Source organism: Hylobates moloch, unplaced genomic scaffold (genome assembly GCF_009828535.3).
Source record: "Hylobates moloch isolate HMO894 unplaced genomic scaffold, HMol_V3 SCAFFOLD_6, whole genome shotgun sequence".
In the NCBI taxonomy this organism is placed as follows: Eukaryota; Metazoa; Chordata; class Mammalia; order Primates; family Hylobatidae; genus Hylobates; species Hylobates moloch.
Window position 1 is genome coordinate 63,727,590 of NW_026652281.1, and position 13,595 is coordinate 63,741,184.

The window sequence follows — 13,595 nt, forward strand, 5'->3', positions numbered from 1 at the left end:
CCTCAGCCTCCTGAGTAGCTGGGACTACAGGCACACGCAGCCATGCCCAGCTAACTTTTTGTGTTTTAGTAGACATGGGGTTTCACCATGTTGCCCAGGCTGGCCTCGAACTCCTGAGCTCAGGTAGTCTGCCTGCCTCGGCCTCCCAAAGTGTTAGGATTACAGGCATGAGCCACAGCGCCTGGCCTTTGGCCAAATTATTACTGAGATGTGCAACCTCAGGCTTCCAAAGGCTCCATTACTGTCATTTTGTCATTTCATATATTTTGTCATTTTCATGTGATTGTTTAATGTCATCATTGTCTTTTTTGGGGGAATAGAGCATATACATAAATACATTCAAATGTATGTATCTGAAATCCCTTGTTCAGATACATATTGAACCTGCTTTGAAACAAATACTGTCCAAGACTTGTCACTCTCAACTCAAATGATGATTCATATGCTGTGGCCATTCAAAAAATTTTCCAAGGAAGATTGGAAGTCATAGATGGGTTCCTTTTGTAATACTCAAATAAAACTCAGTATGGAACCAATATATCTTTCTAGCATCTTTTTGGAAGCTGGTCTATTCTGGTATCTGCCCTACTATCATGTGTCTGCCATTGCTTTCTAGAAACACTAAGCATTACCTGCCTTAGGAGGATAAATTATCATGCTAAGGGACATAGCCATGTTAATAACTGCAGACTGAAACCCAGAATTATTCCTATTTTCACAAAAGGAAGATCACATATGCAAGTGATGAGAAGAATTAATGCAAGAGGCCAAAGCTTCCCAAAAGATAAGAAGGGTGGGCAATACACAACAATATTAAATAATTGGCCACAGGGTAGAGAACGAAGAGACCTTGAAGGAGGTGAAGAACTTGAAGAGGTGAAAGGGAGAAAGTGAAGAATAAAGGCAAGGGAAACCACTCCAACACACAGATTTCATTTCTGAAGCCATGCTGTTTGTATGTGAATACTACTTTACCATTTATTACTCTATGTCTTTGGATAAATTATACCAGTTCATAAAACTTATTTTTTCCATAACTAAAATGAGGTTTATCACATCAGAGAATTTTCCCACAGGGATATTATGAAGCTTAAATGTGATAATACTCATAAAACACTTAGTATAATTTTTGGTACATAGTGAAGGCACAAAAAAATTAACTACTGTTACTATAAAATAATAATATATACTAACAAATAGGCTACTAAATGGAATAGAAGGATCCAAGGGTATATGAAATTTGGGGATTTGTGCAAGCAGGTAATTTGTGCCAGAAAAATTTGTTAGGAACAGTTTGTGTGATTTTAGGCCTAAGGCTAGTTATAAGTAATAGGAATGTAGAGAGAGGAAGGTGGAAAAGAGGATTTATATACAGGTGGTTCAAGATCTTTTTTATCCTCCCAAACTCTGAGAGCATCAGAGGTATCCCCATTAGTTCCTTGCCAAGGCAGTCATGTCAAAACAGAGCTACATGGGACCTGGGATAGGAGTTCCCCAAGGGTTTATATAACTTGAAGCCCTGTACCCAAGATGATACTAAACTGCATGCATACCACCCCGTGAGAGTCACTGACAAAATTGCATAGAGAATTCAACCATTGAGAAAAGAGATCTACAGATAAGGTCAAAGCCTCTTCAATAGCAGAGATAAACCAGTGCTGGTGTCTAAGCTTTGGGTTAGAGCTGCATAAAGCCCTCCTCTTTCATGCTGGGGCTGGCTCGGGGTTTGGAAAGGATCCAATGGGACCAAATCATCACAAAAATGAGGACAGGAGGGATACAGAGACTGAATACCACTAAGGGGTCATGTTGTGTGACCCAATGCAGTGAGGTTATTGATAGAATAGAGGCAATGGGTTTTTGAATGTATTCAAGTTCTCAAAGAGTTGTCCCTTTCTGTGCTTAATGTCTTCTTTTCAGCAAGTCACATTTTATTTGGTAGCCCGTAGAAGTAACAAAACCCCACTTCCTAAATATTTATGTGGTCTACTTAGTGTAAAAGCCTGTATTCTAAATGGAATTCCATTAAGGCATCTGTAACTCCTGAAGAAAGGGCACTTTGAGTTTCTCCTTACAATTAGGTTGTTCCCTATAAAGATGCAAATTGGAGTGTTAACAGCAATAACCTGACACCTGTTGAAAACGAAGAAGGTGGCAAAACACCCATAATTTCTGACTTCCACTGAGTTAATTGCTCAGGCATCTCTTCTTGTCAAGAACTCCCATACATTAAGGAAACGCATTGGCCATATAGCCATTAAATCTGAATAACAGATTCCACGTTTGTTTAAAGAATTAAAGAGCTCATTTGTTTTCATGTTTATCAGTAAGCTTGTCTACAGAGGGGTGCCTTATCAAAGTGACTTGTGTTTTTGCTCCCTAAGACTGTTGTGGCTGTGAATAAAAAGACTTACTTCATAGAACTTTAGAGATTCTTTGGAATTAGAACATACATCAACTCTTTTATAAAACATCGTCTTCATGTGAAAACATTGTTGTAAAAGGTGTGTATGAAATCATTCACTTTTTACAAAATTTCGTCAAGATCTAAACCTGACTTTTAAAATATGATTTCTATTCTAAAGTTAACTAGCTGTCTATTGACTATTTTCAGTTAGAAGAGGACCGCTTTTAATTTTTGTGATGTCTCTGTATTTGCCAACCACTAAATAGATAAACATATACAGTCAAGTTTGGCAACATAGTTTATAATGTTATGCAATGAGGTGACTTAAAACATCCTGGCAGTAAATAGTTGGGGCTACAGTATAAGGTATAAATTCTCAACAGTAAAAGATACTCATTTGGCTTTTACATGCTGTAACTTGAAACTAAGACATTCTATTGCTGTCTTCAATTAAATTATGACTTTTTAAACAAAATATAATTAAAGCATAAAATTAGGCTTTGCAATTTTTTTTCTGTAATTTTAACATTACATACCTTTCTGCCTGAAAAATTGATACAACAGTTTTATCTAGTGATTAGCAAAATGTTCTGTTCTTCTTGTAGGTGACTTTGCTTAATAAGTGATCAAGTTAACCAACTTATGTTTGACTTATTTTCCTTGGAGGTTATTTTTATATGTGACTGACCAGATTTATGCTTAGAAAATTAAGAATTCACAATCTAAGATCTAAATAAGAAGATTCTGTGAAACTTCTACAGCTAGACATGGCACTGAATTTCATCTTTTTTGTAGCACTTGATTGTTTTTATAAAGTTCGTATGAGTTTGTGTTCTTGATAGAGATTGATGGACTAACTGTTGCCATCATGATGTGCTGCATTATTTATATACAGCAGCCAAATTCAATCTTTTAGTTTGTCTTCTGCTGTCAACTGAAGAACTGCAATCTTCTCTGAAAGAACAATTTTCTGGGTTTGTAATTGTTGCATAATTATAAAAATGTATTATCTAAAAGCATAAAGTTCAGTAAGCTATATTGTGCATTTTTCAACAAACATAAAGTGGTCAGGTGTCACTCCTTTGCTGTCGACCCTCACCACACCTATCTGGTAAAACGACAAGCCTGCATCCATCATCTGCTGCGTGCCTGCACTACCTCAGCTGTTGAGCTCTGACCAGATACACAGTGGGGTACATGTTGACGTTATAAGTTCTTGTCTGGGCCCTCAGTACTTTCCCTCCATCATGTTTCTATGTTTTCCCAGGCAACAGCCTTCTATTTACTGCATGCGCATGTTACCTTCTATCCTTCTCAAACTTCTGATCCTATCAAATTCTCAGCAGCCTACTACACAGAAAACGTCAAATGGGAACTCCTTCAATTTGTTTGTTTGTTTGTTTGTTTGGAGACATAGTCTGACTCTGCCACCCAGGCTGGAGTGCAGATGCACAGTCTCGGCTCACTGCAACCTCTGCCTCTTTGGTTCAAGGGATTCTCATGCCTCAGCCTTCCGAGTAGCTGGGACTACAGATGCACACCACCGTGCCTGGCTAATTTTTGCATTTTTAGTATACCTCTAACTCAACAGGGTTTCACCATGTTGGCAAGGCTGGTCTCGAACCCCTGGTCTCAAGTGATCTGCCTGCCTCAGCTTCCCAAAGTGCTAGGATTACAGGCATGAGCCATCATTCCTGGCCAGAACTCCTTCAGTTTGTGTCATCCAGGCTCAAACTTCCTGGTACATCTTCCTCCTTGAGTCAAAGCTGAATCCTTCCATATGTACTCCGAGGCTCATTCATTATATTTTTACACATGCTCTCACCCTTCTGATTATTCCTTCCCCACTGTTATTTTTAACCTCTTCTTTCTAGTAGTTGCTTCTATCAGCACCTACATCATCAGGTTTCTGATGTTTTAAATATATTTCCAAAATGTGTCCCACTAGATTTCTATAGGTATTTGACTAACATTTATTGAGCACTTTCTATGGCAGAACTTCTCTAAACTTGTAACCTGCATTCTAACATTTAACCTGTACCATTACCATTTTTCGAAAAAGCAAACAATGATTTAGAAACACAGAATAATTAGAGAGTAGCAGAGTAGGATGCCAACTCTGCCCCGCCGATTTTCTTAAATCACGGTGGTATATCCCACATAACACACCGCCATGCTTTCATCTAACTCTTGAAAGAATTGCATCATTACTTCTAATACACCTACCCCTTTGATTCTTTAACCTACTTCAGGCTGGCACTGATGCCTACCACTCTTGTGGATGTGCCTTCATCTAGGTCATCAGGGAACATCACCTTTTCTAAAGCAGGACAATACTTCTTGGCCCTTAGCTAAACTGAGCCCTCAGAACTGTGCAACACTGGTGCTCACTCTGGTCTCTAATCGAAGGTCACTTGCTCTCAGAAGGCTTCTTGACTCACATTTCTGGGTTTGGTGGCCCTCTTTCATGCTTTCTTGGACCCAACAAGCAGTGGTAACTATTTATCAACTTATTTGTGTCTTTTTGTGAGAGTCTTTGAAAACAGGAATTTGTCTGTCATGGGCCCTATAGTATGTGCAGTAATTATGACTTAGTGGCATATAGATGGGCTTCAGTAAATATTAACTAATGATTGGATGGATATTCTTCATAGGTAGAAATAATATAGTCAAAAATGCTTGGGGCCAGGGGCGCAGTGGCTCACACCTGTAATCCTAGCACTTTGGGAGGCCGAGGTGGGCAAATTGTCTGAGCTCAGGAGTTCAAGACCAGTCTGTAAAACACAGTGAAACCCCGTATCTACTAAACTACAAAAAATTAGCTGGGTGTAAAGGCATGTGCCTGTAATCCCAGCTAGTCAGGAGGCTGAGGCATGAGAATTGCCTGACCTGGGAGGCAGAAGTTGCAGTGAGCCAAAATCATACTACTGCACTCTAGCTTGGGTGACAGAGTGAGACTTCATCTCAAAAAACAAACAAACAAACAAACAAAACCTTGGGAATTGTAGTTTATCGTTGAATTTCCTGGTTATTTACAAAATTTTCGTTACTTATTTTGTAAGGATTGCGTGATTGTAGGGAATGCATGTTAATATTAAATAGTAGCTATTCTATTTTCCCTAACATAGTGAGTGCCCTTATTTATGATTTGCTGATTGTAGCTTCCTGCAAATGATTTTTTTCTTAACTCGGTGAATTAGCAAAGAAAGCTAGTCACATAAATACCTTCCTCATTTGCCTTTCTCCCAATTAAAGGCAGGAAAATTCAAACTAACTTCCAAACTTCCTCTTTCCCTCCTTCCTTTTCTTCCTTGGTTTTTCCTATTCCTTTTTCCTTCTTCTTGAATAAATTGAGATATTTGGATTAGCTTTAAGAAAATGTGGAGGGCTGGGAACCACCCTCAGAGATTCTGATTTAACTGGACTGGGCATAAGATATTTGAAAAGCCTCCCCCGGCCCCGTGATTTTAATATGCAGTAAAGTCTGAGAACCACTGGATTAGATAATTTCGAATGTCCTTTTCAATTCTAGAAACTGTAGGTTCTTTTATTTTAAGGGACTCTCCAGAGTGTTTTAAACTAAAAAATATGCAAAAAGATTTTGTTTTTCAAAATGTTAGAGCCCAAAACATTTTTGTCTTTTTATCCAGTAGACCTTGATTGAAGCCTTATGTCATCAGCTGTGAAATTCAAATAGTCTCAGTGCTGAACAGATTTTCTCCTTATTTTCTTCAGCCCAATATGCCCTTAGCATTTGAAAACCTAGCTAAAAAGAAAAATGTATTAAAAATAGTGAGGCAAACCACTGGATAACATCTAAGAGATGTCCTGCTTTAAATTAGCATTAATGTGATTTTGAGTGAGTCTAAGAGGTTTCTTTGTTCATTTATTTGATTTTTGTCTTCTGTGGTTATTTTTGGACTCTGTGGACACTGAGGTGGAGAAATGGATGGTCTTTTATTGCAAGGATGTCTAATGATTTACCAGTAAAATGGCAGATTCTATCAATGAAGATATAATTATTCCTATTGACATTTGTATCTTATTTCCTTCTCTATACTTCCAAATTGCAAGGTGGTCTGCAATAATAACTAGAATTTACTTTTCAGATACATATGAAGGTAAGAATCAGATTGCACCTTCTTAACAAATTTATTTGAAGTTTAAATTGGCCACACTCATAAGCTTTAATTGTGAGAAAAGGCTTTAAATCAAAACCTCTGCATCAAACTCATTAGAATGTTCAACAAGTGAAATATCAATATTCAACACAAATGGTCTCTAAAGAGGCACAAAAGTAAATTGTGAGGCTATTGTTGATTTTTAAAAATGACATTTATTTAGTTCCACACAATTTCACAGGTAGTAAGTCATAAGGGTGCTAACATTTTCTGTGAGTTTTACCAATTTGAGTATGCAAATTCTCATGAACTTTATCTAATTTTAGCTAGAATTATTACTCACTTGTGTATTAGAGTTGGCTCATTTTGTCAGGTATTCTGTTTATAGATTGGTTCAAAACTCTCACTTCTACAATAGAAGGCAAAACCTTTATTTTCTTTCAGTTTTTAAGTGAAATGATAGTACAGTTCAACAGGAAAACAATAGATTGAAGATGAGGTTGTAATGCACAAAGCTGCATTGTCACAGATGCAAAACATGAATTTAAATTGTCTCTGCATTTTACTTTTCCACATGTAAGTATGAATTGCAATGTCCTTCACATTTAGTTTGTTGAAATATTGAAGAAATTAAATAATGTCTTGTGTTGGTGAGGTAACATTCTACGGTTATATATTACTACTTTTTTGCTTTTACTTCTATATCTGTATACAAATTTGTTTACAGAAATGGAGAGAGGGCAGGGATGATGGTGCAGACATATTCTAGGTGGCTGCCAGCACTTTGAAAAGAGCAGGGAAAATGGAGAAGCATGCATTCATCTAAATAAATTATTAGGATATTTATATAACTCTGTCAATACATAAATACATTAACAGTACTATATAAATATATTAATATGTAAGAAAGATTTCAACATGTAAATTCATAAGTACATTAGCCTGTAAATATTAATACAGTAGTATATGTTCAGTAGATGTTTACTGCATATAAAGAATAAGCTTAGTAGAATTGCCCTTGATTACCAGGAACACAGAGGATCAAATGTTGGGCTTTAAATTATCAATCAGTTTCTATTAAAAATGTGTTGCTGGCAATAAACATTTATTGAGAGTTTTTCCCCTGTCTTGCTTTCTGTTCCTGGAATCATCTCTGTCTTACCTATCGTGAGGGCTGATCACTTGCTCTTCCCTGTGCCTAGAATGCTCTTCCTTAGGCTTTAACATCACTGATTCTAGTTTATCCTTCAATTTGCAGCTCATGTGAAGGCCTTGCTTCACTGTCTGTCATAAATAACCAGTTTTATTTGCTGTTTTTCTCAGCCTGTTTCTCCCTCCTATCATGGCTTTTATTACAGTGAGTGCTACTTTATTTATTTGTGGCATATGAATATGTGATAAATGATTCAGTAATTCTCCGATATGTGTACTGGAGACAAACACTAACATATAAAGAAACCTGAACACATAAACTATCCAAGAGTTTAATTATCAGTGAACAAAATCAGCTATCCTTTCTACCTGATTCTCAGTAGTACCAACATAGAATTTTCTTCTTTGTATGGCATGAGAAGTTGTATAATTATATACTAAGCTCACAGAAAATGCACAACCACAATCGTAAAGGTACCTATTTTAGGCTTTTCGGTTTAACCATTGTCTTCTGCAATACCAAATAGTATTTTATAGGTGCTCACACACTTTGCTGTTGAGGTTAAAAGGTGATGGATTGCAAATGGGTAATGAAGTAAAATAAGATAGTCCCTAAATCACCTTGAACATGAGGTGACTGGCAACAGGTAGGAGGTCAGTGAGAAGAATGAAGCCAACATTGATTTCATGCAGAGTCATGCAGTCCGATCAGAACTCTGGAGAGTGGGTGGAAAGAGCAAGCAAACAGTAAGTTAAATTTAGCCTGCAATGATTTATTGCCCCTGGAAAAAATAATTGCTTTATTCTGTTGCCAAAAGGCAAATCGGCATCAGCTTAATTTGCCTGAATCTGCCATAAACTGCAGATGGAACCATAAAACATGGTTAGAATCAAATTAAACACATCTGTCCTAATCTAAAGCAGGTGAGGCCAACTGGCCAAGAAACATCAAGAGATAATGCTACACACATTACAATATGCAGAAGTATATTTTAGGAGCCTGCTGACAGTAGGATAAAGAACCGTGAAATCTTGTATTGCCCTGTTTTCCTTTCCTTAGCCTAACCTTTTCTACTGGTTGTCATTGCAGTTTTAAAAGACTTTACCAGGCCGGGCGTGGTGGCTCACGCCTGTAATCTCAGCACTTTGGGAAGCCAAGGCAGGCAGGTCGCGAGGTCAGGAGATTGAGACCATCCTGGCTAACATGGTGAAACCCCGTCTCTACTAAAAATACAAAAAATTAGCTGGGCATGGTGGCGGGTGACTGTAGTCCCAGCTACTCTGGAGGCTGAGACAGGAGAATAGCATGAACCTGGGAGACAGAGCTGGCAGTGAGCCGAGATCGTGCCACTGCACAGAGTGAGACTCCGTCTCAAAAAAAAAAAAAAAAAAAAAAGACTCTACCAACATACCCACTGGGAAACAAACAGAAAACAATTATTGATTTAAAGTCTGGGAACCTATTGCATTTTAGTCAGAATTTCTTACCTGAGGTGCTACTGTCTTGGATAAACTGACATTACAGAGGATCAGAAATTCCTACCGTGTATTTTAATTAGATGTGAAATTGTAGCCGAGAGTTTGTTTTCACTTAAGGTATCAACCCACATCTGTACTAACCACTGAGATAATGGCTGTATAGAGGAAATAGCCTGAGATATGATGGTTTTGACCTAAGTAACCGTATAACTCATTCAAATCAGGACAGTTTTGAGAGTGAGAGGGGATTGTGGGTCCCCGTGGAGGTGCACGGCTCTAATCCTTCTTTAAGAAAGAATGTGCTGTCCAGCTGCAAGTATGTAGTTAGCTGACAGCCTCCTGCAGAACTTTCAGGACCCTACTTGAGCCTTAGGCCCTCACTCTACCTGGATTGCCCTAGTGCCTGTCATTCCTGACCTAGGGGAATTCCTTCCAACAATAATCTTTGCTCTGGAGCTCCCTGTGTGATTGACTAAGACTTTCTCAAATTTGCATTATAGACTGAGGCTCTCCTTGGTCAATCCTGCCCCGACCATCCCCACCCTCATGTCTTTCATTTATTTTTATTGGTGTCATACCTATATCGCAAGTTGAAGCTTTTCCTGCTCATTTCTGCTTCATCCTCATTTTGTCATTCGCAGACATTACTTCTCAATAAACTTGTTACGCTCTTAACTTCATCTTAACATCTCCTTCTTGGAGAACCCATCTGATTAAAGCATGCTACTAATGATTACGTATAGAGAAACAGATTTTAAACAAAATCTATAGTAACCCTAATTATGTTTGTTGTTTATTCTCTGCTTTGTCCAAAATCAAAACTTTGATTTCTGTTGCCACTGTCCACCCAACACAGTTGCATGTGGGGCCCTTATTAATTTCAGAAAGACTTTGACATGGTAGACCCCAGTTTAATAAACTGAACATTTATACCAGTCTACAATGGGCCAAGCCTTAACTTCTTTCTTTTATGAAGAATCTTATGTCTTTTCCTCACTTATTTGTTGGTATGCCTAAGGACCTCTCCTCTCTTCATTCCTCTTTGCTCTCATCCCCTCCACTCCCTTCCCCTGCCCTCCCTTAATAGACTCAGTGAAATATAATATTAACTTTCATACTTAACAACCAATGTTTAAGCAGAGGCTCTTTAATTCTACATCTACTTATATAATAGCTTCATCGGACATTTTCATTTTAGATCTTCCACAGACTTTTCAAATACAATAATCTCTTTAAAACTAAATCCATTATATTTCCTTATAAAGGATGGCTACTCAATCATCCAGGCAAGATCTCTGGAAATCAACCCAAATTTCTTGCTGTTCCTCAACCCCTGGATCAATTTGGTCAAAATGTCATCTTGATTCTACCTTGTACATGTTTCTCAAATCTATTACCTCTTTTCTCCCTTTCAAAAGGTAATACGCTAATGATGGAAATAAGATGAAAATTTTAAATGTATTAGAAATGTGTTCCCATAAGCAAAAAAGAAGAACAGAAATTACAAAGAGAAGAGAGAAAAACATGTCAGCTAAACAACAGTTGGCATCTCTAAGATATAATGAGACTTGAACAGATAGTCCCATCTCATTTTGACTACAGAAACATGATATGACTGGCCCACATGCCTGGTAGAAAATTGACTCGATTTAGCATTATCATCTAGAAAGGGCAGCACAGGGGCCGTGAAAGGTTTCTTAAGGCACCAGAAAGGATTCTTAAGGCACTCTCCATAATGATGGGATAATCAAAGGGACCTTCTTTGGCCCTGGGTATATCAGGACTGTAGGCCTACCTCAGTTACTATCTGATGCAAGAACTTGGTTATAGGACAGAGTGGACTCTGAAAGAAGGGTTCTTATTTTTAGGTAAATGTGTAAATATGAGACTGTGTCCTTCCACTGATTGCATAGGTGGGTGGGTCTTGATTTGGGGGAACTTTTATTCTTGTTTCATTTCCTAGTATTTATTAACTAGATTTGATATTAAATGATGCCTCCTTTGATTTCCCTGTCTGTAGCCACCTCTATGAAGGGTCAAGAGAATCTTCATCATTTTTTTTGAGACTACTTCAAACGATAAATGCATTTTCCTTTTTCCCTCAGCCCAACCTCCTCCATCTGATTCAACACATTGCTGCCTTAGTGATTCTTCCAAAGCACAAATGTGGTGATATACTTTCCCATATTTCAAGTTCTTTTATAATTTTCCAGTGCTTAAAGATAAACTCCAAAATTTTTGGCGCAGCATACAAGACCTTGACTCATATGGCCTTCCTACCTTTTGGACCTCATCATTTTCTATTTCCAATACATATTTTTATTCTAGCTACAGTGGCCTACCTGAAGTTCCTGGAATGAGACATGATCTTTTTCCTTTAAGTGTATTATTCCCTTTGCCTGGAATATTAAGCATATGCTCTCTCCTCTTCATCACCTGATAGCACTGAATCTCCTTAAAAGTCTCCACTGGTCCCACAGTTTGGATCATGTATACCAATTGCAGGTGTTACTACCGTGTAGTATAATTGTAATTGTTACTGGATTTTTATCTCTCCCACTAAGCTCCATAGTCTGTTATTTAGTTTGGTATATATAGCACTTACCTCAGTGCCTGCCTACCATGCAATAGGTACTCAAGGAATAGAAGGACAGATAGACAAATTGACAGACAAATGGAAGGATAGCTAGCTAGCTATATGTGTGGATGGATAAATGGAGCGATAGCCAATAGATAGATAGATAGATAGATAGATAGATAGATAGATAGAAAGATAGATAGATAGATAGAAAGATAGATGATAGGTATATAAATGATAGCAAGTCTACTGAAGTATCTTTATCAGTCATCAACCACCCCATTCAAAATACTGCCAGGATTGTCTTCTTAATTTAGATCTGACCATGTCCAAACTTTAAAATACATGTTAAAAATGTTAAACACTCTCTCACTGATTCCTTATCTTAAAAATTACAATGTCACTTTTTAATCCTCCCGGCTCTAACATATTTATACTTTCTTAGCCATTCCAGATTAAATATTCCATGGTCCAGCCACGCTAAATTCTTTGGTATTCCCCAAACATTAATTCATTCATTTTATGACTCTCTTTTCTAAGATCTGCTCCAGCGCTTATATACTGTTTTAATCTATCATCTTAGTGTGGCTAATGACTTGGTTTATATTTGACAGAAATCATAACCTGAATTTTCATTTTTCAAATATTTTTAAAGTGCTTCATCTGGAAAAGAGTTTAAATAATTGTCATGTGAAAAACCTTACAGAGAATAACATAACTAAGAAATACAAAGTTAATGGGTGCAGCACACCAACATGGCATATGTATACATATGTAACAAACCTGCACATTGTGCACATGTACCCTAAAATTTAAGTATAATAATAATAAAATTAAAATAAAAGAAATACAAACTAGTAGGAAGTTGGTGCCTAGATGCTTTTTATTTTGAAAAATCCCATACTCATTGAGTCCAGGAGGTGGCAGTTTCACCTACAAAGCTCCCTTTAAAACTGTATGGGTTTTTGTGCATCTGATTCAAATCCTCTGTGCAATAAAGCCACACCCATGATTCTGTCTGAAGCCTGCTTTTTACTCCAGACTTAATCAGTGCTACTTTGGATATGTCAGCCTTCTCAGGGACAATCCTTAAGGTCTCCAGAAGCCCTTTTACTTAGCTGAGAAGATCTTTCAGGCTCCACCTGAATTATTTGAAATGTTTTCACACGGAGGTTTGTAGCCACATCCATGATTTGATATTTATGTGGGGCCATGTCTTTCTGGCATTCGATAATTTCCCACTTTGAGAGGTGGGAGTTTAGAAACAATTATGTTTTCTAACACAAGTCCTGGTCCTTGTATACTACTTCCCTTTACTTTCAAACGGACTGGTTCTTTATTTAGCTCATCTCTTTATTGTAGCACCTTATCATATGCAGGCAGTAAGAGCCAGCTGATGCTTTAACAGTCTTCCCGGAAATCTCTTTACTCATATGAAAAGTTCATCACATACATGTTCTGCCTCCCCAGTTACCTCAGATGACAGCTTTATCAATTGTTACTCGCTACATAAAATGGGTAGCCATTTTTCTAGCTTTTCATGGCCATGACTGCTTTTCCAGATACTGTCTGCCACCCATTGCCACAACCAAGGCCACGTATTGTGGGGTTTCTGTTCTGTCATAAGTTATTTCTCTGTAGAAGTTTCTTTCTTATCCTTCAACATTTCTTTCACCCATCTCAAGCAAGCTAGCCTGAATTCATTCACATGGCGATCACAGCACTCGAAGAGAGGAAGTAGATGTCTTCAAGTGCTTTTCAAATCTCTGTTGTCTTCAAGTCTGTTAACGACCTACTGGCCAAAGCAAGTCACATGGACAAGCCCAGATTCTAGGGATCCAGAAATAAACTCCTGTCC

General features: G+C 37.7%; 1 protein-coding gene across 2 annotated transcripts in view; it reads left to right on the forward strand.

Moving 5' to 3' along the window:
- EDIL3 (EGF like repeats and discoidin domains 3) overlaps positions 1-13,595 on the forward strand; it is a 437,362-nt gene that overhangs the window by 106,788 nt on the left and 316,979 nt on the right. The window lies entirely within an intron of this gene.